The following is a 27,508-nucleotide window of genomic DNA, read 5'->3' as shown; positions in this document are numbered from 1 at the left end:
ACATTCAAAGCTGGTGACGTTACCACTGTATCAACGTGACACGCATATGAACCAATTAAAAATTAAAAAATAAACTCAGATGAATGTACAAAATGTATAACGATCCTTTTCAATTTTGACCCCTTTTTTTACCCCTTAAAAACTATTTTAACTGATTAACGACCCATAAAAGAACGGCCCATTAAAAAAATCCAATCATTTGAGGCCCCCTAGCGCCACTCTGTGACTTTTAGTTTCGGAGGAGATAGAGTTTGAAAATATGGAGACAGACCGACAGACATATAGCCGTTTATATATTAGATATATAATATACATTACGAGGTGACTCAGCATGGCCCGGTTGTAAAATATGTGATCCTGGAGATGACCTTAAGCTATATCCAATGGTGAGGCCCCAGCTTGCGGGGGGGGGGGGCGTTGGGGAGTATGGAGCCACCCTTTAATTGCCATTGCTCCCAGGTCCAATCTGACCTAGAGTGGTAGTACCTGTTAGGGTCCCAACTATGGATTAAATAGAAACCGACTTGAAAAACAACAAATATATTGTATTAAAAAATTTTCCTTCAAAATCACTGGATTCAGCATTAAACCTGAAAAGGGTTGATATGCCGTAAAACAACCAATCAACCAACCTGTAAAATACGCTTAAATATGATAGTTTAATTCATGCAGATTTTATATTTATTATTATAGAGCCACTACTCTATTATGATATTGATTTAAAAAAAAAAAAAAATGATATGGATGCCATTAGCTGGAATTGAAACCAATCAATTAGTTACTGGGCTTTTAATCTCTCAACCGGCAGTAATTAACACTTCCTACACCGATGACTGCGCAAACACGAAACACTAGTGTCTGTAAATAATTGTTATATATAACTGTATTTTTAAATAAATATTAAATATTTTCATGCCTACAAGCACTAGTGTTTCATGCTTATGCAATCATCAGTGTAGGAAGTTATAATTACTGCTGGTCAGGAGATTTGAACCCAGTCACACAGCGACGTTTAATTTCCTAGGCTAGCGCCTTTCCTATAGGCCACCGGCAACTAATAGATGAAGGAAATTAAGTACCTTTGAAATTCATGCGATTAAAGAGTCAAAAATAATATTCAACTTAAATTTTGTATCAAGTTTTTTTGGGTTTTTTTTATTTTTTTTTGGGGGGGGGGGTAATTCCCATTCTGATTAAGTCCCAAGGTTAACACTTGGCTTAAGGCCAGGGGCAAAAGCCAAATACAAAAAAAAATCTTGATCATCACCTTGAATAAATAAAAAAGAAAGAAGAAAGATTGAGGGGGCGGGGAACAAAACAGGAAAACCCAATCATCAAAATCATATTAAAAGGTCAAGGGTTAACTATTTGTCAGAGGTCAGTAAGTTAGTCACCTTCATAGAAAGTTTATTTCTTGTCCGTTTTGTGTTTATCTTTTGCATCAGGAATTGTGGAGGACAGGAATTCCTAAAAGTTGTTGATCATAGACATGTCAGGGTAACTTATGACGAGGGAGATAGGGGTGAATGAGAGAGATGGGGGAGGGGGGGAAATTGGGGGAGGGGAGCGAGAGAGAGAGATACGGGGAGGGGAGCGAGAGAGATACGGGGAGGGGAGCGAGAGAGATACGGGGAGGGGAGCGAGAGAGATACGGGGAGGGGAGCGAGAGAGATACGGGGAGGGGAGCGAGAGAGATACGGGGAGGGGAGCGAGAGAGATACGGGGAGGGGAGCGAGAGAGATACGGGGAGGGGAGCGAGAGAGAGAGAAGGGGGGAGGAGAGAGAGAGAAGGGGGGAGGAGAGAGAGAGAAGGGGGAAGGAGAGAGAGAAGGGGGAGGAGAGAGAGAGACGGGGGAGGAGAGAGAGAGACGGGGGAGGAGAGAGAGAGACGGGGGAGGAGAGAGACGGGGGAGGAGAGAGACGGGGGAGGAGAGAGACGGGGGAGGAGAGAGACGGGGGAGGAGAGAGACGGGGGAGGAGAGAGATGGGGGAGGAGAGAGATGGGGGAGGAGAGAGATGGGGGAGGAGAGTGATGGGGGAGGAGAGTGATGGGGGAGGAGAGTGATAGATAAGAGAGCAGAAGAAGTGAGACAGAGAGAGCAAAAGAGAAGAGTGCAAGGAGAAAGAGTAGTAGTAGTCCTTTACTAATACTAACTCCTGAAACTACATTTGATCCGGCTTTGAGGAGGGGGGGGGTCTCGTTCATACATGTTATTTTTTGACAGATGGGGTCTATTGAGAGGACAGGCTGGGCTTTATATGATGACTTTGGGATAAAGCCCCTTTATGTCAACTCCTTATTGCGGAAGAGAAGGGGAGTTCTTTTACATGCTACATTCTGATTGAGACCAGACTTTCATTAATGCTTCATGGTAACCCAGGCCTGGCCTTTTCCCAAGACGCAAAAGCGTAGTATCTGTTCTGATACTACAGCTCATCTTTTCTATCCTCGGTTATTGAAACAGCAAATCCTTCTAAAGGGCGGTGGGTGGCATAGATTAGAGCTCAGACGAGCACTTGCAATAAAAATAGCGATAGAGCAAAAATAGGCTCGCAACGTCTCTTAATTTAATGAATGTAAGGTGATAGTGTAGTAATCGTTAATGGCATAGATTGGGTAGAATTTGGATTATTTAAGGGGACGACTCAACAAGAATTTGTTTACATTGGACTTGAAGGCTGCTGGGATGCAAAACTACTAGACATTTTGTTACATTTTCATGTAATAAATGGTTCTGGACCAATATGCGGAATTTGACTTACTACTTTATCCATTGTGCCACTGGTCCTTGCATTTTCTTTTTCCATTTGGGGTGGGTGCATGTCTCTGTAATAATTGACAAAGGAAAATAATTTTTTGATTCAAAGGCCAACATTAAACTATGATGAAATGAATATAAGTACATCCGGGTTCCTTCTCACAAGAATATGACTGGCTAGTTAAGCCATAAATCCAACAGCTTGGGAAGGATGTTGAAAGATATGCCGAAAGCCTCTTGCTTAAGCTTATCAGAATAGCGGACAGCTATCCGTATAATTAGTTTAACATAAATTTCTGCTTCCACAGTAAATTTAAGGGAAACATATCAGGGCTCTACATTGCGAGTGAAACAGTCGCATCTGAGTGATTTTTCAAAGTGGCGACTAGAAATAATGAAACGTTTATCTTCTGGCGACTGCATTTCTTTCACCGACAATCTTTCAAAGATCACTACTGAGTGAAAAATATCTTTTCAACTTTTTTTTTTTATATAAAATGAATAAAATTAAATTATTTAAACAGTAAAAGTTTAATAGAACAATACTTTTTTTTTCTTTTTTTTTTTTAAAAAAAACAAAGGCTGCTTAAAAAAGGTCTAAAGAAATTAGAATGTTTATACCTTCAAGTATCAGGATAAAATTTGTTGTATATTTAGAATTACACTTATTTAAAAAAAACAAAAAAAAACAGAAAAATCTTTATGATGTACATACTCGTCACAGAACGAACATGTCATATTCTAAAAATCATATAGGTTTAGCTAGTAACTTGTCTATTTGGCTAGTAAACGAAAATATTTAGTTGTCAAAGGTCAACTAAAGATAAATTTGTCCGTAGAGCCTTTACATGAAAAAGATCGGAGGTCACATCGATCGAAACGTTGTGCAAATAACACTCAAGATGAGAACAGTAGTCCAAATAATAGAAATCATCGATCCTCATCTAAAAAAATTCAGAGATATAACATGAAATAATCTTTTTTTATCTAAATACTCAATGGTGCCAGGGAATATATTAATAGGGTCAGATCATAGTAAGTTTTCTAACCATCCAGTGTGTGGAGGAGCGAGAGAGATGGGGGAGGGGAGCGAGAGAAAGATGGGAGCGAGAGAAAGATGGGAGCGAGAGAAAGATGGGAGCTAGAGAAAGATGGGAGCTAGAGAAAGATGGCAGAGGGGAGCGAGAGAAAGATGGCAGAGGGGAGCGAGAGAAAGATGGCAGAGGGGAGCGAGAGAAAGATGGCAGAGGGGAGCGAGAGAGATAGGGGAGAATCATCGTTCCTCATCTCAAAAATTCAGAGACATAACATAAAACAATCTTTTTTAGTCGTGTGCAAGCGACTATATAAGTCACTCCGTCGGTCGGTCGGTCTGTCCGTTCATATCACTTGTGCTTGGCCTTTTTCGTTAAGATCAAAGGTCTGTTGTTAATAGATGCTGTTCTTAGCTTTTTAAGCCAAGATCACACTGTAGTATCTGTTCCGGCAAATACTGCAAGCAAAGACCATATGTGGGAGCAATCCCACATATAAGACCTTGGTCAATGTGGGGGCAACCCTTCATACCAATTGTCACTATCCAGCTCCCCTACTCCTCGGGGAGTTGGTCCCCATTTCCCCTTCACTCCTCACATTAAAAATCGGCCTTGTGCCTAATTTGCTCGATGGGTACCCTTTTCTTTGCCCAAGATCAAAGTGTAGTATCTGTTCTTACTACATGCTGTACTTATGTTTGTAACTGTGATATAAAGTGGGGGATCACTTTTCTGTATTAATTTAATGTAAAATGATCAGCCACTTTACAACCAGTCAGTCTCAAAGCCATTTAAGTCATTCTCCAGATCATTCAAGTTGTTTTTGAAGGATTCCAGTTATTTTTTAAGCATTCAAGTCATTCTTAAGGTCATTCAATTTATCTTTAAGTTCATTAAAGTCATTCTAAGTCATTTTTTTATTTATTTAAGTCATTTCAGCCCATTTTTCGGTCATTTTAGTTTATCTTAAAGAATTTCATGTCAATCCTACATTCATGCATTCATTCATTACACAAGAGCACGCAACTAATGGCTATCGGACTTGTTTATCTAAATACTCAATGGTACCAGGGAATATACTAACAACGTCAGATCATATCATAGTAAGTCTTGTAACCATCCAGTGATTGGAGGAAGGTGGGAGGATTTATAACTATAAAATGACCTTATGTCTGACTTTCTCATCAATCTTAATACTCATAGAGTCATACCAAACATTGGATAGATCTCTTGAAAAGGCCAAAGCAGGGGGAAAACAGTGGGCAGTTCTTAGAAAGAAGCTACTAGAATAGGAGGCTGTATTATAAGGTATTAAAATAGTGAATTGAATGAAGACCACTAGACCAACGAGTCAAACAAGCTGGAACAAATGAAGCAGAATATAGATGGGACAATTTTGAAAAACACATGACAAGGAAACGCAGTGTCCATTATGATGATCTTCTAGTAGACCCTGATATCTCCTACATAAAAAAAATGACCTTGTGTCTAACTTTGCCTTCGTGAAGAGGATTGGTTGGTTGGTTGGTTGGTTGGTTGGTTGTTTTACGACATATCAACCCTTTTTGGGTTATTTAATGCCGAATCCAAAGATTTTGAAGAAAAATTTTTAATAGAATATATTTGTTGATTTCAAGTCGCTTTCTATTTAACCCATAGTTGGGACCCTAACAGGTACTACCACTCCGGGTCAGAGTGGACCTAGGAGCAATAGTAATTAAAGGGTGGCTCCACACTCCCCAAAGCCCACAAGCTGGGGCCTCACCACTGGATATAGTTTAAGGTCATATACAGGACCATTCGTGAAGAGGAAGTAGATAGAAATTCAGACTCATGACATTTGCTTTGAGAAATCTTTTTGCTCCCCCCTCCCCGATAAAAGGAGGGTGGACCTATAAATTCACCATTGTTTGTTTTGATATGCTTGCCTTTTTTTGAACTAGACCGGCCAAAATACAATTAAAACAAAAATAACCTGGATATGTTTTATATGGTTTTACTTATTAATTTTGCTTTTTAGTGAAACTGGTTCTCCCATACCTTATTTTCTAATCCTTTTTTGAAAATAGTTGAAAAAAATTTTTTATTTTTTTATTTTCACATATTACCATTTAAAAAAAAAAAAAAAAAAATTTTCATAAATATTTTTTTTTATGTTTTCCATAATAGCTCCGCAAGCAGAATTAAAAACTAGTTCGGAAAGTTCTGATCTAGAGCAATGATGATCAAAACAGTACCAACTTTGTCGATATTTGTTTAGTAGTTTTCTTTTTAAAGTTTAGCTGGACATACAAACATACACTCACACAGAGACAGAAAACTGCCTGTTATTTTATAATATAAATCTCACCTGTCTGTTTGTGTGAATGTTTGTATGTTTTGCTAAAACTTTCGATAGACGCGACTAACACTGACAAAATTGGTATCGATAGAAAGATGGGTCACTCAGGCAACAAACATCCAAAAATTGGCCAAAAACATTAATTTTTTGACCGTCAACTGGGCCGTTTTTTACAAGGAGGGGTCACTTTTTGCATCAACATTTTTGGAAAGCCATCATACACCTTGCAATGACTGAGCTTATTTTGAATGCGTCCCTTAAAGTCAAAAGTCATGGTGGGCCTGGCGACTAACGCATTTCCTTTTTAGTGCAACATGTTTGAGCCTGGCTACTGCGACTAATTTTTTTTTTTTTTTTCGCACAGGTATTCGCTATTTCCATTTTTTTTTTTTTAAGGGGTTGGTTAATTTTTTTTTTTGTTTCTTTGCACTTGCTTGATTAAAACTGTTTTTAGGGCTGGGTTGCTCAATACTGCTACAATAAAACCTATCCACACCTGAGCAATGCCCGGTACCCTCGCTAGTATAATAGACAACTTAATTTGAAACCACAAGAATCGATGCACGCATTACTATGATGACAAAGATTTTTTTTTTTTTTTTTAAATCTTACCAGTGCATTCACTGATGCCGCCTACACCGTCAGCTATGGAAGAGGGTGGAGGCGAGTCTGGAGAGTATGGCATACTATAGGTTGTATTTCTGAAGATTAGTTATAAGGAAATAAAAGATATAATTTGCCAGTCAATAATGCTATCAATTGGATCAAATGGCAAATTAGATCGATAACCAGTCGAACGAATAGACATGAAACTGAGTCGAGCTCTAAAAGATTCTCAGCATTTCAAAGCAATTTTTCCAAGACAGATACCATCCTTTGTTCTAAGATCCAAGAATCTAGTTAACAGACCCATTTTTTCTCTCTTTCTATTTTAGAAATTAATAACATCTCTTATGGTACCATCACTGATAAAATACTATTAGTAAAAAAGATTACTCGTTTGTCATTATATGAATGCACCACACCCTTCGCCAGAAAAGGTTGAAAAAAAAAAAAAAAAAAAAAAAAAAATTATATATATATATATATATATATATATATATATATACTTCGAAAATGTTCACAGTAATATTCATAAAAAATAACGTCTCAATCGGCATACAGTGTTTACCGGTCTATTGGAAACTTAAAAATGGCGCCGGACTCTCTGTTGAACACGGTAAGTTTGGGAAAATGAGTTAAAAAATAAAAAATCCTATACAAAATACTGTTAGAAACTCGCTCAATATGTTACCATGACATAGACTAACATATATTCGGTGGGTTTTTAACAGTATTTTGTTATTTTTAACTCATTTTTCCAAACTTACCGTGTTCAACAGAGAGTCCGGCGCCATTTTTAATTTTCCAATACACCGGTAAACACTATGTTTTTCGAAATAAATAAACCTGTTACATTAAATAAAAGCACAAAAAAAAATGATCCAGTTAGGTAGAAAAGTAACTTATCTTGCCTTTGATAACATTTATTTGTTATATATTTGTTTTTTGACAACTTTTTCGAATCTGTGTACAGTAATACAAACCCAATAAATGTTACTAAAGCAAAATAAGTTATTCTTTCTAGCTGCATAGGTTTTTACTTTTTTTTACTTAATGTAAAATATTTATTCATCTCGAAAAACATAGTGTTTACCGATGTATTGGAAAATTTAAAATAGCGCCAGACTCTCTGCTGAACACTGTAAGTTTAAGAAAATGAGTTAAAAACAAAAAAAATATACAAAATACGGTTAGAAACTAGCTCAATATATGTTACCGTGACATATTCGATGGGGTTTTAACAGTATTTTGTAAAGTTTTTTTTATTTTTAACTCATTTTCCCAGACTTGCCATGTTTAACAGAGAGTTTGGCGCCATTTTAAATTTTCCAATACATCGGTAAACTATGTTTTTCGAGCTGAATAAACATGTTACATTAAATAAAAACACTAAAAAATTATGTGTAAAGTAATACAAACCCAAAACAAGTAATTTTAAACTATTCAAGTCATATTTTAAACCTAATCTGATCAATTTGATATGTTTCTGCACTTTTACAAAATTCTTAAAAAAAAAAAAAAAAAAGAATTTTTAAATAAAAAAACACTAGACGCTTTTTTTTTTTTTTTTTTTTTTTTTAGCCGCATTTGATTTTACAATTCAGCATAGTGTTGGGAGGAGAGGGTATGCCAATAATTTTCCCCACTCTTTATCTGTGCCTAAATCCAAACGTAGATTCCATGAGCAAAGCTTCTTAGCTTCTTTCTTAGAACTGCATGCCAGTGGAACTCTGTCGCTTGCCTGCTTCCCACCTGACTACAACTTGGACGTCTTCAAGTCCAACATAAACAAACTCCTGATAAACCGCCTCCTTAACTAAGACACTCTATCAAAACCCCCAATACTAATGATTACTACAATACTATCTCATTGATTACTGTACACGCAATAACCCTTATCCCTGAGTGGCCTTCGGGCTTTGATAAGTGGTGACCCCCATGTAAAAAAAAAAAAAAAAAAAAAAAATACTCTGTCAAAGTCGTCTATGAAAACAACAGAAAGGTTGAATATCCTTCGATTGTTTTTTTTTTTTTTTTTTTTTTTTTTTCCAATGTAGGTGTATGCATCCATGTCAACCACAAACAAACCACGACCGTCATTACTAGTAACGACTATGTTTGTCTGGAAGTCAAGTTGAGATCGCGGTCGTTTGTGCAACATACACTTTTTCTACTACAACTAGCAGATGTACATAAAAAAACTAAGTTCACCATTTTAACCAACCTCTCCCCCATTTAGCCCCGCAAGTCCACAGGGGACGTCAAATCCTGGTGAAAATGAACACACTATGCAGTTTTAGGCCATAACATATGTAAATCTGAGTTCTGCACCATGCAAAAAAAAAGAAAAAGAAATGACTAAGTTCATCATTTAGGCCCCCCCACCCCATTTAGCCCTCAAAGTCCCTAAATTTGAGATCAGCACCATGCAAAACTGCTAAATAGACATACACAGAAAATTTTGGACAAATATGGTAAAATAGTGCCAAAAATGGAGTGTTAGCCCTGAAAGAGCCCCTGAGGCACACCCAAGGGTTATCGCGAAGTATAGACAAACAAAATTATATAGAAATTAGTTAGTTACAACTTTTCAGAAAGTTTTATAAAAAATCCAAGGCATCAATTTTTTTTTAATAAGCACAAAAGTGTCAATTTTAGTCATTTTAACCCGAAAGGCACCTCGGGGGGGGGGGGGGCAACCGGAGTTTTCCCAGAAAATCCGTTCTGTTAATTTTTTACTCATATCATGTTTAATGTTTGTGCAAAATTTCAAAAAATTGCAAGGCGTAATTGAGAAAAGTGTGGACAGATGAACGGACGAACCGACAAGAGTGAATTTACAGGTCCACCCTCTTTGTCGGGGAACCAAAAATAATATAAATTCCACCCCCCCCCCCAAACACACACACACTATCTGTGCATAAATCTAAACAGATTCCGTGAACAAAATTTTTTTTCTCTCTTGAACTGCCCACATGTGGAACTCTGTTTCTACTGGACTGCTTCCCATCTAACTAAACCGCAGTCATTTTCAATTCCAATGTAAACAAATTTTTGTTGAGACGTACCTTTAAATAATCTAATTCTACACAATTTCCAACACTAACGGTCGCTTTGCTGTCGTCTCAGTGTACACTTATTAACCACTATCCTCGAGTGGCCTTCAGGCCTTGATAAATGGTGACTCCCTTGTTAAAAAAAAAGAAAGAAAAAAGTCAGGCTTATTACAAAGAAACATATCTAAAAGAAGGTCTACTGTCTAAATATACTTTGTCTACATCCTTTCTGTACAGGAAAAAGAAATACTAACAATGAAACAGGACTTCACATGTGCAGCAAAGAAATGCAAGGAATTTATGTGAAGCACAACCCCCAGCCCCTCCCCCCAATCTTATCCCCACTCCCCGAAGCTCCAGACAGAAAAAAAATACATTCACTCTGAATTCCCAACAGTCTGAATGTTAATTTAACCTTCTCTGAGATAGTTTGCTTTTTTTTCTTCTTTAAGAACAGCTGGCCAGAACGGTGGATAACAGCAGGGACACCCGCGGTTGCTCCCGGCCCTGGAACCCCCCCCCCCCGCCCCGCCTCCTATTAACGTTTTTATCCTTATTCTTTCTTAATATAATTTTCAATTCTTAACTTATGAATAAAATAAAAGTATACGGAAAGGTAAACATTGTCGCTTTAGTTTATGTCTGGCGCGAACTCAGACCCCACAATATTTAATTAAAAAATAAATAAATATTGGATTCAAAATAAGTTATTTGATCTTGTTTTATGGCTTTGTTTTCAACTGCAACCCAGAACACACACACACATATATAATTTTTTTTTCTTCCAGATAGAAAGATATCCAACAATTAGGAATAATTAAATTTCAACAAGGGTCGTTGATAGTGCGCAATCAGAGAGCAAATTACTTTTTTTTATTATTATTATTCTTAGTCTTTATGTAAGTACAGTCATATCTTGCTACGATGTGCAGACCATTTCAATCATAATATATTTTCTCTCCTCCTGAATTGAAAATGGTCTTGAACCCCTTTTCAATTTTTGAATTTTCAGTGTTTCACAGCTCATCAGTGCGGCTAGACAAGCAACTACCACAAGCCAGGATCGAAACCCGACCACCCAAACCACAGTCGGAACTTCTAACCGTTGCGCTATCTGGCTGCTGCTATGCGGGCAGTGAATTAACAATGTTTTGACATTGTCCAAATACCTAAGCTCAATTTGTTTAACACAAAGAGAATCGCTAATATGCTAATGGTAATTTGTATATCACTTCCTTCCCAAAATGCTCAACCAAAGATAGAGCGCATTATAAAATTTTTTTTTTAATTTTTTATTTTTAGCTGGAGTGAAACAATTTTCATCGGCTCCCAATCCATTGAATTTGCTTCAACTACACAACTCTGGTTATGTCTGCCAAATGGCCAGCGAGTTTCATTTATTCTTTTGTTTTTCACATGCCCAATGCCGTCCGATATAGCACAGGCCCAGTTTAGAAAATTGTTTGGCAAAGGTTAGAGTGTCGTCAGCTTTTGGCAAAGTAACAGCTACAGAGGGAATCTGCTGCCAACACGTATTCTAATCGGACAATCGGATTCACTTATGAACGGCTTTCGCTATTATTAATGCTTTTTATTTATTTATTTATTTTTTCTTTTCGCTATGCGGCTCTGAATTGTGCACTTTTTTGTCCAATGAAGACCAAAGAAAACTGGTGCAGGCGTGGAGAGGGTATTGGTTTTTTTTTTTTTTTTTCTTGTTCTTAAATTATTGCTATATACGTTTTGAAGAAAAATCCTTCAACTGAATATATATAACAAATAAAATGACAGACGTCTATATTCCAAGTTTCAAAATATTAACCATCTTACAATTTGATTACTGTGCACGCAATAACCCTTATCCCTGAGTGGCCTTCGGGCCTTGATAAGTAAAAAAAAATATTTTATTCCTTTAAGTATGTTGACATGCACAATTCTTGGTATTGATAGATGCTATTTTTTTTTTCTGAGGAGTTAAGGGCAGAATAGACTCTTTGATTGATATAATTAAATGACTGATTTTGTGCTACGAAACAAGTGCTGTCTAGAATTGCGCATATCATCCTATTTAAAGGAATAAATTGTAAGATTGTCAACATCTTGAAATTTGGAATATAGACTTTTGTCATTTATTTGTTATATGCTCTGTAAATACTAGGGCGATGGCAACAGAAATATTCTTTTCATTGTTTTGACTCTCGAGTATATATCCGACACAGACACAGTTAATCAACCGAGAACCACATCACTCTATATAAAAGCATTATAAGATATCAACGGATACACACTCGAGAGTCAAAACAATGAAAAGAATATGCTGTTGTCCTAGCCCTAGTAACTACATTGAACTTCATAAATTAAAGGATTGGTATGAATAAAAAGTGAAAAAAACACATTTCCATAGAAATATATACAGTAGAGCCCCGGAATACGGTGGCTCTAAGATACGGTTTTTCAGGTATCGATGTGGGATACAATGTTTTCGAATCCTGGTTACGGTATTTGCACCGCCTTACGGTGTTAAGGAGATATCTTTTTAGAGCGATGCAATTTTTATTTTAGTCCTCATACAGAGTGACCCCCCTTTTTTGTTTATAAAGGAGTCACCACTTATCAAAGCCTGGAGGCAACTCGAGGATAAGGGTTAATGAGTGTACAACAGTCAATGAGACAATATTATATTAATCGTTAGTAGTGGAAACTTGGTTAATTGGATTACTTAAGTTAATAAAAACTTGTTTACATTGGACTTGAAGACGACTATATTGTAGTAAGAAGGAAAGCAGGGAAACGGAACAGAGTTCCACAGGTGTGTAGTTCTAAGACAGAAGCTTTCTTCATGGAATCCACCTTTAATTTCAGACAGATAAAAAGTGGGGAAAATTATTGATAGTGGTTTCAGCTAGACGAGTGTTTTTTTTGTGAAAGTTTGGCGAGGAGAGACCACAGATTAGAGCTCAGACAGGCACTTGCCATGAAAATAACAATAAAGCATAGGCAGGCTCGCAACGTCTCTTTGGTGGGAAAGAGGTTGCAGGGAAGAGAAAAGGGCATCTCCTACTAGGCTACAAATCTATTTTGAACTCTGTCAAGGCAGGATAAAGAATTCTAGCAGCTCCTGCCCAGATGTGGCAACAGTACCACATCCTATGACCCACTTGGTTCTTATACAGGTAAAGTACCGACGATAGTGTTTTTCTTTTTTTAAGACTTACCAATCAATTATCGTCCTACCAAAAATTGAAAGCAACTTAAAATATTCTTAAGATCATTTCAATTTATTCGCAGGCTTAAGGTTAGAAATAATATTTGGAAATTAAATATGCAAGGAGCGTTCCAAAAGTAACGTCTCCTATTTTTTTTATTCGCCCAAATTGATCAGAGGGGATTGCAAATTATACTGTTATGATGACTGAACTTAAGCATTCATAACCTGAAAATTTCATCTCTCTGTTGCAGATATTGGCGGTGTAAGACTAAGAAACAAGCATCTGTCATAGACGTGCGTCAGAAGCAGAGTTGCGTCATTGAATTCCTATCAAAAGTGAATTGAGAATGGTGGTGACGAGGTAGAAAAATAAAATCTAGGGGCAAAAACGGTCGCTTGTTTTAATGTTACCATTCCTATATTTGTAGCTCTTCAACTTTGAGTTGAAAAAAAAATAGGAGGCTTTACTTAGAAAATAACCCTCATAACAGACTAATATGAGAATGATACGATGAATGTGTAGTGCGAGTTTTAAAAACAGTCTTGGATCTGATGACTTCAGAGGAAGATTAAATCTGCGTGCAGATCAGCAGACTTTGATGGTATGGTCACATTGAAAGAATTTGTTATATTAGTAGATGTAAAACAGCTGAAGTCGCTAGTTCTATTAATAGAGGAAGACCAAGGAAAAACAAGGGATGGCTATGCGAGAAAAAAAAGAATTAAAACCTGGCCAGAGATAGATTAATTTAGAAGCTAAAAACCACTCAACACCCGGCAAACGTCAAACAAATGAGATTAGCAAAAATGATATTTCCAAATTAAACATAACAGACCGACGAAAATTATATTTCAAAATTAAACAATAGACCGACGAAAATTATATTTCAAAATTAAATGTAACAGATTGAGGAAAATTATATTTCAAAATTAAATGTAACAGATTGAGGAAAATTATATTTCAAAATTAAATGTAACAGATTGAGGAAAATTATATTTCAAAATTAAATGTAACAGATTGAGGAAAATTATATTTCAAAATTAAACGTAACAGACTGAGGAAAATGGTATTTAAAAATTAAACGTCGTATAATCTGATTGGATCTAAAATAAAATACGTCCATTCAGTTTGTGCGTTTAAGGGTAGCTATTTTCAAAGTGTGGTGTGACCGACCAACGGACAAAACGTTACTCTGAAGAGGAACGCATATATTAAATTGAAGATATAAAGGAAAAAATAAATTCCAGGCGCAGTTTATGCTGTAACCTATATATATATATATATATATATATATATATATATATATATATATATATATATTGCAAAATACCACGGGGGAGGGGGTCACCTAAAGATGAAGAAGTCAATGAACAGCTCGAAAGAGACATTTCGACTGATGTTGGGTTATAAACAACGTAAAATGTTTTTGTTTTTTTTTCTTTTCTATAAAAAATCTGTATTATTGTAGATTTATGTGAGAAATTTCCATCAGGAAGTTATTAGTAATATTTTTTATTAGTAGTAGTAGTAGTAGTAGTATGGAGTGTTGAATGAGGAAGGACAAGGGTTAAAGATAAGTAAAAAAAATAAGATAAGGAAAGATGAAAGAAAAAAGGGAGGAAAAGACAAACAAGAAACCGTAAAAAAAAAAAAACGGAAAGAGAAAGATGAAAAGGAGGAAAAAAGAGAAAGAAAAAGACAGAACAGAAAGCAAAAAGAAAGAAAAAATGGAAGAAAAAAGAAACAAAACGAAAAAAAAAATAGGGGAAAAATGGAAAGAAAAAAGAAAAGTGAAAGGAAAAGGAAAAGGGCACGAAAGAAAAGGGAAAAGAAAAAGGAACGAAAGAAAAAGGGAAAAGAAAAAGGAACGAAAGAAAAAGGGAAAAGAAAAAGGAACGAAAGAAAAAGGAACGAAAGAAAAAGGGAAAAGAAAAAGGAACGAAAGAAAAAGGAACGAAAGAAAAAGGAACGAAAGAAAAAGGAACGAAAGAAAAAGGAACGAAAGAAAAAGGAACGAAAGAAAAAGAAACGAAAGAAAAAGGAACGAAAGAAAAAGGAACGAAAGAAAAAGGAACGAAAGAAAAAGGAACGAAAGAAAAAGGAACGAAAGAAAAAGAAACGAAAGAAAAAGGAACGAAAGAAAAAGGAACGAAAGAAAAAGGAACGAAAGAAAAAGGAACGAAAGAAAAAGGGAAAAGAAAAAGGAACGAAAGAAAAGGGAAAAGAAAAAGGAACGAAAGAAAAGGGAAAAGAAAAAGGAACGAAAGAAAAGGGAAAAGAAAAAGGAACGAAAGAAAAGGGAAAAGAAAAAGGAACGAAAGAAAAGGGAAAAGAAAAAGGAAAGAAAAGGGAAAAGAAAAAGAAAGGAAAGAAAAGGGAAAAGAAAGGAAAGAAAAGGGAAAAGAAAAAGGAAAGAAAAGGGAAAAGAAAAAGGAAAGAAAAGGGAAAAGAAAGGAAAGAAAAGGGAAAAGAAAGGAAAGAAAAGGGAAAAGAAAAAGAAAGAAAAAGGAAAGAGAAAGTAAATGGAAAGAGAAAGTAAAGAGGAAGGAAGAGGAAAGAAAAAGAGAAAGTAAAAGAAAAATGAAAAGGAGGAAAAGACGTTAACAAAAAAGAAAAGAGGTAAAGAAAAAAAGAGATGAAGAAAAAAGATAAAGAAAAAGAAAACTAAAGAAAGAGGGAAAAGCGGTAAAGGAAAGGGGAAAAGAAGAAAAGGGAAAAAGAGGTAAAAGAAGGGAAAAGAAAAGGGAAAGCAACGGGAAAAAGAGGTAAAGAAAAGGGTAAAAAGAAAAGGGAAAAGGAAGAGAAAAAGAAAAGAGGTAAAGAAAAAAAAGAGGTAAAGAAAAAGAAAAGAAGAGGTAAAGAAAAAAAAGAGGTAAAGAAAAAGGGGAAAAAGACCAGTTCAGTTTATCCAATTATTTTACTTACTAGACTAAAAAAAAATAAAATAAAAGACAAAGAAAAAAGATATTCGAAATAAAATAACTTTTTTATAATAAAAAAAAAAACAGCAAAAAAAAAAATAAAATCATCATCACGATCATCATCAACGTGTATTGCAACAATATTGGAGAAAATCAGCAACAGTAATTAGTATTACTATCACTGGTACTTTTATTTAGTATTAGTAGTAATAGTAGTAAACTTTTCAGCAGTTATAATAGTAGAAGTAATAGTAGTTGTACCGAGAGTAGTAGTAGTAGTAGAAACTAGGAATGAATAAAGCTTTCTTCTGGAGAATTGAGCGATATAAAAAAAAAGTGCGCGGAAAGAAATTGGCTGTTATTGGGGAGGAGAGAGGGGAGGGGGAGGAGGAGGAGAGAGGGGAGGGGGGAGAAGGAGGAGAGATGGGAGGGGGGAGGAGGAGGAGAGAGGGGAGGGGGAGGAGGAGGGGAGGGGGAGGAGAGGGAGAAAAAAGAGTAGTAGTAGTAGTAGTAGAGTTTGTTCTGTTATGTCAATATTACTAAAAATATGCGACCACTCCTGTGCCTGCTCTCCCCTTGGCCATTTCGCTAAAAAGAGCAAAGTGTAGTATCTGATATTTATTTACGGCCCTTGTTAACAGAGTCAACTATAAACATTAATATTAAATTAAAGTTTATGCCTCCCCACGGGACAGAGTTAGACACCAGGGTCGTTTTTTAACGTGGAGAAAAGGTACAAAAATAAAAATTGTCTCAGTCGTGAAGGATTTCTCCTCCACCGAAAGAGAACAAGAAATAGAAGTGCAGCATCTGAAGAACAGATACTACACTTTGATCTTGGTCAAAAGGCCAAGAAAAGGCTTATATCGTGTAAACATTCCTTTTCTGTTGTATTGTTATATATATATATATATGTGTGTGTATGTGTGTGAATAAAAAAATCAATACGAAAAATACATAAATGTTTATATCTTTTTATCTTTATTTCCTATGCGTTGACGTGTAGGAATACAAAACGTCTTTTGAAAAAAAACAAAAACAAAAAACAACGAATGTTTCTTTCAAAAGCACTATTTTCGACCGATCTTCTTTCTCAGTGTGAAGATGGAAACATGAGTGTATGGCGGATTAGGGTTAGCAGCAGGGGTGGGGGGCACGGGTATAGCCAATAAGGTTAAGATCTATTTGAATACGACCCTTTCAACATTTTTGACTTGGAATGGTCAGCAACTTGTGTGGCCTCTATTCAAAACCAAGCCTTTCATATATATATATATATATATATATATATAATTGTTTGTTTATTGAAATAAAAAATATAGTAGCTTAAACTTAAAAGCCCAATTCAAAATTATATAAAATCCACCAGAATGCATTCCGGCATATTCGCAGACAAGTAAGCCATTTTAATTTTTTTTATTATTAGTAAAACAAACAAAAAAAACTTTTTTAGTGCATTACTGTGACCATTCCATATTTTAAAGGAATTTGGAAGCCTTTAAACTAGGCACTGCCAAAACTAGGGGAGGGGCAGGTAAGTACTTTTTGACGGACCGTCTTTTTAAAAATCTACCAAAAATCAGGTAATTATCCAATCAATACGAAGTTTTCAGCGATTATTAAGAGAAGAATGAACTTTATAACAGTGTACTTATTTTTCATAAATGATATATATATATATATATATATATATATTTTTTTTTTTTTTTGCTTACAACCCCCCCCCCCTGTTTTGAGGGGGTTCCAAATATGCTTAAAATAATCATCTGAATCTGAACAAAACATATTGTGTTGTAAGGGACAGGATTATAGATTAAAAAAAAAAAAATTGTTTGCATACCTTATTTTGATGTCTGAATATCAGAACTTCGATTGTGTTTAATTATACCGCTTTTGAGTTTTGAAGTGTGGAATTCGGTGAATATGTTAAGTAAAATAATTAATTTAAGTTAAGCAAACAAAAAAAAAAAAATTAATATTTATACGAAAAAAGCCATTTTAAAATCTTTGATAAATAAATAACAATTTTTTTAGCGAGCCGAATAACGCATGACCATTATTAAACAGGGCATGCTTTGAAGAATCGATACAAAAAAAAAAAATTCGATAAATATTGTGCCCTTTGTGTTAAAAATAGCATCATTTTTTCGATCCCGTTTGAAAACGTTTGCCGCCTTTCGACTACGGTGTACCAAACGCGCCGAAATAATTTTTTTTATTCTGCTTTAAATTGCACCCCCCTCCATTTTGGGGAGCCTGGCCCCCGCACACATTAAAAACCAAACTCATACAAATGGTCACCCATCTGGTACTGGCCTGCCTCAGCGTTAATAATACATTGAAATTTTCGCCACTGAAAAATAAGTTTTTGGGGGCCTGTTTGGTTTTCCATAGTTTGCTTTTTATTAAGTACAAACGTAAACATTGTCTAGATCGACGCGAAGTAACTGGTTGCCTATATGAATAAGTGGAATTATTTGAAATCCAAGTACTTATAATATTTTTGCATATTCTCATAGAAAATCACCCTAAATCTTAGTTAGACAACAAATAAATTAATTATTTCAAAAACCTTTTTTTTTTTAAATATTTATGTACGTTTTTTGTGCAAGACAAAAAATGTCAATTGTTAACTTTTGGGGAAAATTTAACATTTAAAATTTAATTAAAAATAGTAGAAAAAGTTTTACATTATTCTGTTTTCTGTATGATAAAATTCAGGGTTTTATCTTTCTGGAAAAAAAAAAGTTACTCAGAAATAATGGATTTTAATAAATGTAATTTCGTTTTAAAAAACAACAACAACTTGATTTTTCGGCCATTTTTGGCGGTGTCTACTTTAAACTGACCTTAAATCGTTTTATTTATTTATCTATTTTATTTACAATCGAATACATACGATTAAAGCAACATTTATACCGTAACAATTTCATTATAGTTTTACGAAAGTTCTTTTATAGATCAAGGGCTCTACCGAGAAATGTTAATTGTATTTTTTTTATTTACAAAGGAATCACCACTAATCAAGGCCAAGAGGTCAGTCGAGGATAAGTACAGTGGTCGAAAGGACAATATCATAGTAATCGTTAGAAGTATAAATTTGTTAAATTGGATTACTTAAAAGGGAACGGCTCATCAAGAACTTGTTTACATTGGACTTGAATACGGTCATATTGTAGTCAGCTGAAAAGAGAGTTCCACAGGTGTGCAGTTCTTAGAAAGAAGCTTTGTTCACGGAATCTACGTTTAGGTTTAGGCACAGATAAAGAGTGGGGGAAATTATTGATATTGTTTACAGCTAGACGAGTGTTTCTCGTGAATGTTTGGTGAGGGGGGGGGCAGAGATTGGAGCTCAGACAAACAATTGCCATGAAAATAACGATAACATTTCCAAGTTCATCAATATTCCCCCTCGCCAATCTTTCGCGAAAAACACCCGTCTAGCTGAAACCACTGTCAAAAATGTTCCCCACTCTTTATCTGTGCCTAAATCAAAACGTAGATTCAACAAAGTTTCTTTCTTAGGAGTGCATGCCTGTGGAACTCTGTCCCATCTGCCTGTTTCCCACCTGACTACAACTTGGATGTCTTCAAGTCCAACATAAACAGATTCCTGATAAACCGCCCCCTTATGTAAGACACTTTATTAAATCTCCATTACTAACGATTACTACGATATTGTCCTACTGACTAGTGTACACGCAATAACCTTTATCCCCGAGTGGCTTCCGGGCCTTGATAAGTGGTGACTACCATGTAAAAAAAAAAAAAAAAAAAAAGTAACTCCCTATTCTAAAATAACTATAATTAATTCAAATGCTCTAATATGTTTCTTAACGTGTGGTAACTAAATTTATGTTTCCTTTTCAGATCCGTTATGTGAATTTGAATTTGTTTTTAATCTTGAAAGGCAGAATACGTGAAGTTATTAGTTCCATTGCGCAAAATTTTGAAAAGCTCGTGCCGAATGGTGTTGCTCATATTGAATGTTAAATAAAGGTCCATGAAATATACTTTGTCATATTCATTAATTGGAGAAATTATGAATTTCAAACAAGTAAAACATTTGTTTATTTTCCTAACATTACGTTGTGATTTGGCTTTCAAGCGCATTTGATGCGTATTTTTATTTTATTCAAATTAAAACAACGTTTCTATATGAACTCTCATCCTTGACGTTATTTTCGCGTTGCCTACTCACCACAGTTCAAACATTTCGAAATACAACCGCTAGATACAACGCGCGGCTCTTTACAAACAGACTTCTTTCTCCAAATTTACAACATAGCAAGGAAGAAGAAAAGGAAAAAAAGAAACAAAACAACACGCTGAAGATGGAGTATACCTCTGAAATATATTTGTGATAAATTTCAAACAAGTAAAATATTTGTTTATTTCCTAATATTACGTTGTGATTTGGTTTCAAGCGCACTTGATACATATTTTATTTTATTCAAATTAAAACTATATGAACGCTCATCCTTGACGTATTACAGTTATTTTAGAATAGGGAGTTTCTTTCGGATCGCCCTATATATATAACTTGAGAAAACCTGAATGCCTATCGCTATTCACTATTCTCGATTGTCTCTCTCTACAAGGGTTCGTCAGGACAACCTGGCTTGAGGATATTTTCCCTACAAGTAAACCCTGACCAAATATTCAAAATCACATGATATTTGCAGCCCAAATAGGATCTCTTCGGTGTGGCTTTTTTATTAGGAATGTTGCACCTTCTCCAAGTGATGTTACCGCGAGTAACAGAACGAAGCTGGATACTCCACCAGACTAGGTGAATTATGTAGTAAATATCTCCACTGAAACATCTGTAAAAAAAAAGTTGAATATCGAAAGTAGCAGTAAGAAAAGATAACGAAATACCAAAGTCTTATGTTCGAGATGAAAAGAAATTGGAATCCTAGGAAGATCCCCATCATTCCAGTAATTATAGGAGCAACCAGACTCATGAAAAATAATTCCAAAAACTACCTGACGAATATACCCGGTGAACCAAGTACAAGAGAAACACAAACAATTGCACTCAAAGAAACGGTTAGAATCTTAAAAAGATCTCTCGGTTGGAGTGACTGAAATTGTGGGTGAATGTCTGGTATCTGGTAAGATGCCCCATCCGCTTAAAGGATTAGAACATTAAAATACAAAAAAAAAGTGAACTTGAATTCCTACTATTCACTATCCTCGAGCATCTAAGGCCTCTCTGTACAGATTTTTTTTTTTTTTTTTTTTTTTTTTTTACCTAGTAAACTAAACGTTCAAAATCGCATAATATTCGTCGCCCAAATAAAATCTCCTCAGTATGGCTAACTCACAGTGGCTTATACGGGGAATAGTGCATCTTATCCAAGTGATGTTAGCTCAAGTAATAGTACCGAACTGGATACTCCACCAGACCAGATGAATTCGTGTCTTGGAATCGAGTAAGACCAAGAAACCACAAGATATACAATAACATTAAAATTATGGGTAATTGGAGAGAAGGAAAAATTATGTTCTCAACATCTTTACTAACTCGGTGTTTCTTGGCCTTCGGGCTAAGAAACAAGTGTAGTATCTGTTCTTCAGATGCTGCACTTCAATTTCTTGTTCTCTCTCAGTGGAGGAGAAATCCTTCACGACTAAGACATTTTTAAAAAAATTTGTTCCTTTTCTCAACGTTAAAAAACGACCCTGGTGCCTAACTCTGTCCTCGTGGGGAGGCATTGTAAATAGGAACTCTGTGTTTTCGAGGTAAAGAAGAGATTTAATGTAACATTCGAATGTCTATGTATCTCATATAGAGATCAAGTGTTAGGTCCATGTAAGGGGGCTCCTTGATTCCTGAAAAGTTTGATTAAAATAAAATGAAGTAAAAGATATATACAAGAGAGCTTTAATATATATTTGTCTGTATATATTTTTTCTATACTTTTTCTATTTATCTCTTTCTTTCTATTCAACCTCTGCATACAAGACTTTATGTTGCGAGTGAAACAGTCGCCTTTGCAAGTGATTTTTTTTTCCAAGCGGAGACTAGAAATAATAAAACACTTATCTTTTGGCGATGGTTTGTAAGGTTTAGAACCGATATTTTGGCTCGATTAAGTCATCCCTCTGAATAGAAGTACTACAGAAATATGTATGCACATATGTAGCCAATAATATTTATATAAATATAGATACTATAAACATGCTATGTTTATTCATCGAGCACTCTTTGATAAAAACAGGAGTTTCAGTAAGCAACTAAAAGTATACCATCATTATATATATAATAACGTTTTTATTTAGAAAAAAAATCTTTAAAAATGGTGAGGGGAAACCGGAAGCGAAGTGGAAACAGTAATAGTAAAAATAACTACACACACACCTTGATAAGATGGGTAGATAAATATTACCTACAGGAAGAATATATTTCCGTCCGCGCCCGACCCCCTTCTCTTCTCACATATTACTGCAACAGCCAGACTGCATTTACGATCCTTCCGCACTCCCCCGAGTTCCCCTAGACTATTTGTTCGGTAGGTCAGTCTACCACCACCTCCACCCCCGGAGCCGACATGTGCAATATCAAAAACAGAAGAAAAAAAATGTTTTTCTTTCTTTTCAAGTGAAAAAAGGAAATAACGTTAACTGGAGGTTAATTTGTGATAAAGGCTTAAAAATCCATTCCTTTTTTTTTTTTTTTTTTTTTTTTTTTTTTTTTTTATACTTTGTATTTATTTTTAACCTACAGCAGGAATCTAGGTCGTTTATAGCTTTCATTACTATCACAGTTTGGCCTTTTGGTCGAGATCAAAGTGTAGTATCTGTCCTTCAGATACTACACTTCTATTTCTTGTTCTCTTTCGGTGGAGAAGCAGTCCTTCACGACTGAGACATTTCTGTTTTAATTATTTTTGTACCTTTTCTCCACGTTAAAAAACGACCCTGATGTCTAACTCTGTCACGTATTTCCGTCTTAAGAAACAATGGATAGACCGTGAAAGAGTACCTGCGCGAGAAGACATTTATAGCGAAGAAGCAAGGGTCGCGCAATCATGAACTGTTTAGGATGTTAACATATTAAAGCGGTACGAATTTTTTTAAAAATGAGTATGGGATGCTATAACTGATACAACTGAAATATGGTCTCAGATCTATCGTCTGCCTTTCGTTTTCTGCGTGCATTCAAGACAATTTTTCATTTATTTTTTTTAATTTTTTAAAATCAACAACAAAAAAAAATCAACGAGAATGGAAAAGAAAATTTGTCTTAAAAATGAAGGTGCTTGTTCAAACTGGCACTTATGGCAGCAATTTAAAGTAAAGAAAATACAGAACGAACATATATTCCAAAAATTACGTAAATCGATCACGTATTTTTTTTTTTTTAAGAAAATCAAAATTTACGATTTTTAGCGAATTTACTACTATATTGTATTGAACATAAGGCTGATTTTTTTACATCGACATTTCGCTTTGAGTTGTCTCCCTCTTATTTATTTCATCGGATTTCATCATGCCCGACAAAAGCACGCTATAAAATTTTCTCTTGAATTAAAAAAAAAATTACTTGATCAAATTACGTAATTTTTGTGAATATGTCATTTTCGTTCCGTAAATGGTACGAACATCAAGCAGACATTTGTATTTTTTGTTTTTAATTGCCACCATAAGTGCCAATTTGAATAAGCACCAAAATTAATTCTAATTAATGCATAAAAAAATAATAAAAATAATAAATAAAAGGTAGACGTTGGATTTCAAACCATTCTTCAATTGCATAGGTTTTAGGATCCCAACTTCCTCTGTCAAATTGGTAGCGCTCTCATACATTAGCACCCTGTTTAGTTTGTTGCAGTCACCAAAATTGTTTTAAATATATCCAAGTGTGTGTGTGTGTGTGTGTGTGTGTGTGTTCGTGTGCGTGCGCCTTTTACGCCTCTATGTGACTTACGCATTATTTTTATTGACAATTATTGGTGATGGGAAGCGAAGCGTTACAGTAGCAGAAGTAGAAACGGTACTTGTCCAGAATTCACCCTATATTAAAAAAAAAAAAAAAAAAAAAAAAAATAGGTAACCTGCAAGATGCCCGCACCTCCATGTTTCTTTTACTATCCCCGACCACCCCCAAGATCGACCTGGTTATTTTCGACCTCCATCAAGCCGGAAAACAGGAGCCGTCTACCATCCAGAGGGAGTTTTGTTTTCTTTTTCTTCCAATGAAATAAACAAACGATTTTTGTTTTTATATAAAATTTTATTTTCACTTATTTAATTTAAATAAAAAAATAAAATAAAAACGATTTGATTTGCTTGGCCTACTCATTTGTGAGCTATTTGCGTTTCAAAATATTTAATAGAAGTTCGTCGTGTGAATACAGATTAGAGTAAACAAAGCGGCTACTTTGTTCAGAATCAGTATTTACGGTAACTTTAAAAGCTTAGAATTTCTATCTCTCTAACGCAAATAGGTCACAAATTAATAGGTCTTAAAAAGCAAAATATATCGTTTTTTTTTGTTTTTGTTTTTTTTAATTTTTATTTTTACTAATTTTTAACTGAGCCATTTCTGAATTTTTTAGATGAGGATTGGTTATTCGTATTATTTGGATTCTTCGGACTACTGTTCTCATCTTGAGTTTCATTTTTCACAACGTTTCAATCGATGTAACCTCCGACCTTCATGTGTATTTTGTCGAACTCTGGAACGTTTCTCTCTAGGTACGGGCAATAATGGCGGGGGGGGGAAGAGGGGGTAACATAGTTTTGAAAGCCGGTTTATCATATTTTGTAAGTTTCCGACTTTTTTTTTTTTATTGTATTTGAAAGATTAAAGCCTAAAGTTAATTTCCAAAAGGACAAAAAAAAAATATGAAAACTTTTCACGGCAACATTCGGAAGCTGACAAATTCATTGTAAAAATCATTTGAAAAATAAAGTTTTCTGGGTCTATTTCAAAGATAATTAGTAAAGTCCTAATATGTTGAATTAAATAATAATAAAAAAAAAAAAAAACACCTTTGTACAAAAACAGCTTGATTAGCCCTCAAAAGCGAGACATTCAGCCTTCGCACAAACAAAAACAAAACGAAGTCGTCTAAGAATGGATTCTACGGAAGCCCAAAATGCCAGAAAGTCAAAAGGCTGTCTGAAAATGACATCAGATAGTTAAAGGGGTGTAAGGAGTGCTGGTTTTTCGTTCATTCCTATAGTAAACGTTTGTATAATTTTTACCATTTTTTTAATTTAATTATTTTTCTGTGTTCGTGCTTAAAAAAAAATATTTTTCAAGATTATATAAAAATTGTTACCGAAAGGGACACGTTCATTCAAGCAAAGAAAATATTGGAATCTTACATATGAAAACTACGCGAAACATGTAATTAAAACGTAGAAATATTTTTTGCAATTATAAATTTTTTTGCGTGAAAATATTAAATAAACAATGTTTAAATTCAATGATAACATCAGTAGCTCGAGAAATTAATTTTTCTTCGAGTTATATCGAATTCATTAATACGGACTTTGGCGACTTTTATAAATTTTCAGATTAGGTCCACCTCTACAATTTTCTTTTAAATGACGACTTGTATGGGTTTCGACTATGCTGAATACGAAAATCGCATTGAAATTTTGCAGAAATAAGTAGTTATCGAGATATAAAAAGTTGTATTATGCATTGTATTCTTTGGCGGCCATATTTTTTTGCGCGCGCCATAAACAAATCTGCTCATCTATGACTGACATTGCACACGCATAAAAAAGATGGCCGCCAAAAAATACAATGCATAATATATTTTATATCTCGATAACTAATTATTTCTGCAAAATTTCAATGCGATTTTCGTATTCAGCATAGTCGAAAACCTATAAAAGTTGTCATTTAAAAGAAAATTGTAGAGGTGGACCTAATCTAAAAAAATACCGCGACTTTTTTCTTAATGTTCATGAAAAAAATAATTTTGCATTTTTTTTCTGGCCTTTTGGCCAAGATTAAAGTGTAGTATCTATTCTTCAGATGCGGCACTTCCGTTTCTCGTTCTCTTCCAGTGGAGGAGAAGTCCTTCACGACTGAGACAATTTTTATTTTTGTACCTTTTCTCCACGTTAAAAAAACGACCCTGGTGTCTAACTCTGTCCCGTGGGGAGGCATTGTAAATAGGTACAATTTATGATGCTTTATTTTCATAAAACAAATAATAAATTTCATCTTTTTTTTTACTCCTGAAAATCATACCTTTGATAAAGGTTTTTTTTGTTTAAACAAAATAATACATTTCCACTAATGATTCAAATAAAAATAATGGGTTCATTATATTCCGTAATCATTATTTGATAAACACTGAAAATTTCTTTATTTTTGGTAAATTATTAAGTACAGGGAGGGGGGGGTCAAAATGTTTATACATTTTAAGCATCGGCTATTCATTTTGTACGTACATATTTCTCTCAAACTCAGGAATTTGGACGAAATTTCGAACGGAACCCTTTATTTACTTCTCGGGGGTAGAATGCTCTCGTTCCGTCAGCCATGACTGGATAGGGTACCTAAGTAATTCGCAATTGTATTTTTCGGTCGCCCACACTGAGAATTGAACCTTCAAATTACTCAAGCCCTCTATCCAGTTATGGTTGACGGAACGAGAGCATGCTACTCCCGTGAAGTAAATAAAATGTTCCATTCGAAATTCCATCCAAATTCCAGAGTTCGACAGAAGCATTCTCAAGTTTGACAAGATACACCTGAAGGTCGGAGGTTACATCGACTGAAACGTTGTGAAAATGACAAGATGAGAACGGTAGTCCGAAGAATCTAAATAATACGAATTAACCGTACGTTCTTTAAAATAATTGTATGTCGCTAAAGGTTTGACAGATCTACTTGACAGTTTAAATGATTCCAAAGTCCTTTCAAATTCCGAAAGAGTCACGAAATACTGTTTTTTTTTTTATGCTTTTCAACGAGCAGTAAGGCGGAGGTGGGGTGTCAGGTTGCAGAACAGCCTCTTCTCGGTCGGCCAATACATGATTAAATGCTAAAGTATGCAGAGAATTCCATCCCCTTTCTGTTAAATAGCTTCTATAATTCCGACCAGTAGGGTTAAAAAACATTTTTAAACAACAATTTTAAATAATAATTCATAGCTTTTCTTTCTTTTCCTACAAAAGTTTGTTTGATGCGGCGAATGACGAAATCGAATATGTAATTTTGTTTTGCAAACAGCATGCAGTTTGGCATTTTGTAGTTTTAGCCGAATATTTAAATGCACCATATGCTCTGATGTAAACGATTCTAGTGCGATATGGGAGGTGTGTGTGCATTTATATATATATATATATATATATATATATATATATATATATATATATAGTGAATAAATGAAAAAAAAACTATATTACAAAATTTATAATCATATAATATGAATGAATGACAAAAAAGTTATATTCCGAAATTCATATTGGCCATCTTACAATTTATTCCTTTAGTTCAGTTGACTTATACAATACTTGACAGTATCTGTTTCGTAGCGCAAAATCAATCACTTAATTATTATATCAATCAGTGAATCTATTTTGCCCTTAACTCATTAGAAGAAATA

General features: G+C 34.8%; 1 protein-coding gene and 1 pseudogene across 1 annotated transcript in view; both read right to left on the bottom strand.

Moving 5' to 3' along the window:
* The window catches only part of LOC145267031 (uncharacterized), a 440,938-nt gene that overhangs the window by 308,350 nt on the left and 105,080 nt on the right, over positions 1 to 27,508 (bottom strand). The gene's annotated exons all lie outside the window — the stretch shown is intronic.
* On the bottom strand, positions 16,566 to 16,784 carry LOC145267294 (U2 spliceosomal RNA; annotated as a pseudogene).

Source organism: Euprymna scolopes, chromosome 42, assembly GCF_053919585.1.
Source record: "Euprymna scolopes isolate OS-2025 chromosome 42, ASM5391958v1, whole genome shotgun sequence".
Classification (NCBI taxonomy): domain Eukaryota; kingdom Metazoa; phylum Mollusca; class Cephalopoda; order Sepiida; family Sepiolidae; genus Euprymna; species Euprymna scolopes.
Note: the sequence above shows the minus strand (reverse complement) of the source record. Positions and strands in the feature narration are given on the sequence as shown.